Below are 6,837 nucleotides of genomic sequence, written 5' to 3' on the forward strand. Positions count from 1 at the left end.
ACAATTATTCATTAGGAACGCTGCTGCGAAGTATATAATTAGATTGTACAATAGCTCTTAGATTTAAACATTGCATTTGATTAGATTGTATTTTCTTAGACTTTGTACTTTATTTGATGTTGAAATACATTTGAACATGTGTTTGTTATGTTGAAATCGAATTTGTGTACATGTTTTTATATGCAGGTCTATTTTTGTGGTAGTGGATATCACAAAAATAGACCTGCAATTTTAAAAAACTGCAGGGGAATATGTCGCGGTTGTGACCACAACTGCGGCATATAATGTTTCGTTTTAATTTTTTTTTTTAAAAAGAGACATATGACCGCGGTTAGTGCTAGAACCGCGGCATATACCTGTGTCTTTTGCCGCGGTTCAACCGCGGCATATAGTGGACCAATTTTTTTTTTTTAAAAAAAATGGATTTAGGCAGCGGTTCCTTGGACAACCGCGACATATTGCGCAACTTATATACCGCGGTTATAACCGCGGCCTAAAGTCTCTGACTTACTACCGCGGCTGAATATGCCGCGGTTCGTAAACCGCGATGTATAGTGAAAAATAACCGCGGTAAAAGCCCCTCGCTGCACTAGTGGTTGATCGAAGGGCTCAAATAGAAGGATGCACAGTGGTCGTCCGATGATCAAAGCTTCTCGAGCAAGTTACTTTCTTCTTTCTTTTTCATCTTTCTTTTTTTCTTCTTTGACCCTATATAAAGGGCTTCTGCCATGTATAATTTTTTTTTACAGACTTTTAGACTCTGAGACACTTTGCTTTACTCTACAGTTTTACGTTCCTTAGATTAGGGTTTTACTCTTTCGTAGAGTAGGGATTTTGTTACTAGATTTCACGGAGGAATTCACGAGAGTGACATAAGTGAGTTTTCTCTACGGATTCTGGTATGTTTGTAATATGGTTTTCTTTTCGATTCTAATAAATCATTGATGTTGCTTTCAGTTTCTTGTTTCAGTTTCTATGCTTGTGCTTTTCCATTCTGTTCTTATTCAGTTTTCGATTTTTGTAATTGTTTTGTTTTGGAAATTGAGTTGAACTCGTGTGACTTTGAAATTTTATGATTCCTCTGGAATCGAATGACTTCACAGTGAGCATTCTTGATCGAGATGTCTTCTCGAGTCAGAGTTGAGTCAATGCTTAAAGATTCATCAGATTTATGTTTCTATTTTTTTGTTTCTATTATGTGTGACAACATGCTGTAATTGAACTCTCTTTGAGAACTATGAAGGAAAACATCCAAAATTTTACATCTGTCTGGATGTAATAGGACCCTAGATTGGGCCTAATTTTTCAGGAGGTCTTCTTGAGAGATGTTATGCTTCATACTTATCAAACTAAATTCAATTTCAGTCTTGTATTTCCTGTTTTTGTGAAACTGTGCATTGGTTGAGTAATTGAGTGAGAATTTCCACTTTAAGTTCTGAAATATGAACTAAAAAGACCCCATAAAGGGCTTAATTTTCTCGGAATGTCTTTTTGAAGAGGAATTGATACTTTTTCATTCAATCTAATAATGCACTTTTGTCTCTGTTCTTTGATTTTGTTCTTTGATTTTGCCTAATATCTTCAGTTTGTTTCTTTATTTTTAATATTTCTGTTAAATTGATGTTGAATAGTCTTAGGTCTGATTGTGATTTTTACTTTACTTTCCATTTGGTTCTGTTCTGTGATGATCTAGTCTTTGCATTTACATTTACATTTCTAGAATAGGCATACAATTAGGAGATTCATTTGTTCATTGTTTTCATATATTGAGCACTAGATTTCTTTACTTTGCATATCCAGATTCATTGGTTTCAGATTCATTTTAATTGCATAGATTTTGTTACTGTTTCTATCTATGGTAGTTTAGATTTCTATATAGTTTTACTTTCCTTTTATTTCATATTATTTTTTATTCAAAAATAGGTTTTAGTTTTAATATTTTTTTCCTTTTTAGTTAGATTTCTTTGTCCCCACCTGCTTAGTAAATAAATAAAATACAAGAACTAACCTTACATTCTCAAAACTTAATTTTGTCGAGTCTGCGGATCGATTCCCTGGTTGCCCTATACTACATTAGTGGGGACTAGGGTTTGCTGACTTTTAGCGCAACATAAAAGCCTTTCAACATGTGAATTGATTGAATTTGACTTGATTTTTCATGTTTGTTTTTATTTTTGTTCTAATAAATGTTCTCTAGGGTTTTGTGCCTAATATTTGCATAATGCAGTACGAACAATGATTTGATTATATGGGCACTCAATCCTACAAAAATAATTTCAATCATTGGTGGGAACCTCACTCATACATGGATCAAAGTCGATATGGACAAGCTGCTGAGCCTCATTTCATGCCTATACAAAGAAGTGCAGAATCTGATGAACTTTTTCAGAGGATTATGAATTTTGAACCATACCATGTCAAAGGCAGAGAGGAGGATATAAAGAATGATGAATTCTTTCCACAAGACATGTATACAATATTTTCTTCTCATAGAAGCATGGAGGAGAGACAACATTATTAGTGGCAGCAACAATGCTCTTCACTAATAGAAACGTGGGAGTATGATCAACAACTTTGTCAACAAACAGCTGATGTGACAGAACAAGTCAAAAGCTTGAATGAAAAGTTCGACAAATTTCTAGAGAGGTGTGATTCCAAGAGATATGAAGTTACCTTCAGGAATTTGGAGACACAAATTGATGAGGTTGTTGATGAGGAGAAGGTGGAGAGAGAAGTGGAAAATATAGAAGAGGATAAAATAGAGGAAGATGAAGCAGAAAGTTTGAGTGAGGGAGAGAAAGATAAGGAGAAAGACAAAGCAATGGTTGAGAAAAAAAGAAAAAATAAGAAAAAAAGAAAAAAGAAAAAAGAAAGTGGAAGAAGGAGAAGGTTGAGAAAAAGAGGAAGAGAGGAAAGAAGAAAAAATCATATGAAAAGCCCCTTCCTCATAAAAAGAAAAATTATAGGAAGGAGAAGAAGTTCAAATACTGTATGGAGATCTTCAAGAAATTGGAGATCAAAATTCCTATGATTGAAACATGGAAACCGGTGCTTGGTTTGATCAACTTTTTGAAGAGGTTCAGCAGAAAGAAGAAGAAGAAAAGAATAGCAAGCAAGAAGAGTATCAACACCTACTGATGGGTGCTTGTTAGGGTTATCCCAATTGTTGTAAAGCAATTTTTTTTTTTTTTAGTTTAGGTTTATTTCATTTTTAATCTTGTAAATATGTTATTATTTAAACAATTTTTGGGTAGGATCTGTTGAGGGATGCTAACTTTTTGTATTCACTGAAGGATACCAGGAAGGTACACCTACTGATGGGTGTTGGAAGGAATCGCACTTACTGACAAGTGCTAAACAGGTTTGGGTCAGGCTCATGACATTAAACAAGCGCTACTAGGAGGCAACCTAGTTTTCTCTCTTTTACTTCTGCATTTTAAATTTTTAGAATAGGTTGAACTTTATTTTTCAGTGTGTATGCTTGGCCTAAATACTTTTCTGACAATGTTTGACTGACTAATTTGCATGATGAACTTATTTGATAATGATTGGATGTGGATGATAATTGAGTTGTATTACATGTTGATATTCAGTGAAACAACTGTGTGATGAATTATGATTGTGATTATGATGCTAAGCAGGGTGTATGTATAAATATTGTGGGAGAAAGCATGTTGTGTGAGGTATTGAGCTCCAGAAATTTTATGATTATTTGTATTGTTCACAGGAAAACATGAATGATATTGCCTGAATCTTGATGAGTGATTGAATTGCATGTGAATGTCATATGATCAAGGCCATTTTTTTGAAAACCCTTCTCTAGCCAAATTTTCACCCACAGATCTTAAAATATTATACCCTTTTTGAACCTTAGCCTTAAACAGGATATGAACCCTTGTCTTGAAATTCTTTACCTTGAGTTAGGATGAGCTTAACTGTATGTGATGAAAAGGTTCAAGTTTGGGGTTGCATGGGGGAAATTGGAAAACTATTAAGAAGCATTGAGCTCAATTGTTGAAAAAGAAAAATGCATGAGAAAAAGAAAAAAATAAGAAAAAGCATGAAGATGAGCTCAATGAAAAAGAAAAAGGGAAAAAGTTGGGAATGAGAGAGATTGGTGAGGAAGAGAGTCGTGCTTAAATGTTGAATTTTATGATAGCTCTCTTAACTCAAGGATTTTGTTTTCCAGAAAAACCAATTTTTCTTGTTAGCCCAACCTCATTACAAGCCTTGAAAAAGTCCTTTTGATGGCATTTGCATGTAAAGATGTTGATTGTTTGAGATGAATGACAATTTTAATTCTTGTGACTTGTGAATGATGGAGAGTTGGAGTGTCACCCTAAACACTTGAGTGATTGAGTGAAACACTTGCTTGGTATGAATTGTTAATTTTCATGAGTGCATTTTTGCTTAGTGAATTGGTCATTCATAATGTGTAACATCTGTTGTGCAATCTCTGGATTGAAAGCATGTATGCATCTTCATTTGATTTCACTGAAGATTTGAAATTGAGTAATTTTTGTCATGTACTTTAGGAGTGTTGAATCATTGGATGAAATAGTATAAAGCCAAGCTCTGTTTTGTTTACTGTTTTATTTTGTTTGCTTGAGGACAAGCAAAGTTCTAAGTTTGGGGTGGTGATGAAGGTTGAAAAATAGTTATTTTCACATGTCATTTTAGACAAAATTACTCCTTTTACTGCTTAGAATGAGCTTAGAATCAAGCAAAACTCAATAAATGAATCTGTAGAGAGTCAAAAGCTATTTTTAGCGATATTATGCTTGTTTTGTAGCATTTTTGAGAAAGTGAAGAATGGAGCTGAAGATGAAGGTCTTAGACTCAAGAAAATGGAAAAAAAAATGAAGAAATGAAGAGTCGAGGAACCGCCCGGTGACAAATTACACCGCTGGGCGGTCCAACGTGAGGAGATGGCACCAAGCGTGGACGCTGGGCGGATTTGTGATTAGAGGCAAACCGCCGGGCGGTAGACCCCTGCTGCCAGGCGGTGGCACGACTTGAGGGAAACCGCCGGGCGGAAGACCCCTGCCGCCGGGCGGTGGCGCGACTTGAGGGAAACCGTCGGGCGGCATAAGTGTGACGTCGGACGGTTATCTGCTGGGCTTGGGCCTGTTTTCTTGACGCTCCTCAGCTATAAATAGCCCTGTTGCGATTTCAATCACATTCTTTTGAGAGAAGGGGGCAGCCAGACCTATTTTCACTCTCTGGAAAGGATCTCTTGGATGCTTAGGCTCCATTTCTTCTTATCTAAGGTTTGCTTTTCCATTCTTCATCCATTTTTCATCTAGATTCACCATGACAATGGTTAACTAAACCCTATTGTTGTTGAGGGAAACAATGTAATCTTTTGATACTCTCTTTTATTGAAACTCTTCTTTATTTATATGATTCTCATATGCGTTGATTATTAATTGTTGGGTTCTCATTTGTGCTTAATGCTTTTATCATTTAACTCATTCGATAACTGTTGTTTGTCTTTATTGATACGGGGACGTACAGTAGTGTCATGAACTGGTGAGTGATTCCTTGATTAAGCAATACCACCTAGGGATAGAGGTAGGACGATCAATTGTTTTTCACTTCTGTTCTATAATGCATTATTAATTGCTAGGGGAGGCTAGGGATAACAAGCCAGTGATTAGTAATAGGCTCTTTTCGCCGAGGGATCGGGTTAAGGGTAGGCTAAGAAAGTTGCATAACAATTAGATAATCAAGCAAATAAATCAAGAGGAGTAAATAAGAGAGAGCGGATAAGATGAAATTGTAAACCCCCAACAACTCCATTCATCCATAGTTTTCTTCTCGTCAATTGAATCAATCTCTTTTGCATGTTATTTTGTGTTCTTACATCCAATCAATTAATTTTTATTTTTCAAGTCTTACAATCTTAATTAACACGAACGATAAGGCCTTTCGAGTCTCTTGGGAAACGATACTTGGACTTACGATTTTATTATTACTTGAACGATTTGGTATGCTTGCCAATCTGTTAACACCAGGCTGCATACGGTACATGGTTTGGAAGGCGTTTGGTTGGACACCTGTTTAATATGTGAACAGCTGTCGCCACTGCTTCTCCCCACAATTGACGAACCACACTCTTCTCCTTAAGCATGCACCTGGCCATGTTCATAATGGTTCTGTTGCATCTCTTAGCTAATCCATTGTGCTCTGGTGTATAGGCAGTTATCACTTCGTGAATTACTCCATTTTCTTGGCAGAAGACTTCAAATTCTCGTGAGGTGTATTCTTCCCCACCATCCGTTCTGATCAGCTTAATCCTTCTTTCAATTTCTCCTTCTGCTTGCTTCTTGAAATGTTTGAATATTCCCAGCACTTCATTCTTCTGTCTCATGAAAAACACCCATACCATACGGCTGAATTCATCAACGAATGTTACAAAGTATCTATTCCCTGCTACTGTTGGAGGTTCAATTAGCCCACACACGTCTGAGTGCAACAATCCTAGTCGTTCCTTTGATCTTGATTCGATTTGTTTCCTGAACGGCCTCCTGGCTTATTTCCCAATTATGCAAGTTTCACATTCTTTACGTGGTTGAGTAATACTTGGTAACTCATATACCATTTCTTTGTTGTTCAGTTGCTGTAGATCTTTGAAATTTAGGTGTCCAAACCTAAGATGCCATTTCCAGCTTTCGTGTTCTTTGACAGAAGATGGACACTGCAATGTCTCAACTACATCCAGACGAACCTGAAAAGTCCGATTTCCTGATCTTGCACATTTCAGAATCAGATTTTTACCTTTGTCATATACCTCCATTTGCGCATCACTTCCCATGATGACAGTGTAACCCTTCT

The sequence above is a fragment of the Vigna radiata genome, unplaced genomic scaffold (genome assembly GCF_000741045.1).
Source record: "Vigna radiata var. radiata cultivar VC1973A unplaced genomic scaffold, Vradiata_ver6 scaffold_372, whole genome shotgun sequence".
In the NCBI taxonomy this organism is placed as follows: domain Eukaryota; kingdom Viridiplantae; phylum Streptophyta; class Magnoliopsida; order Fabales; family Fabaceae; genus Vigna; species Vigna radiata.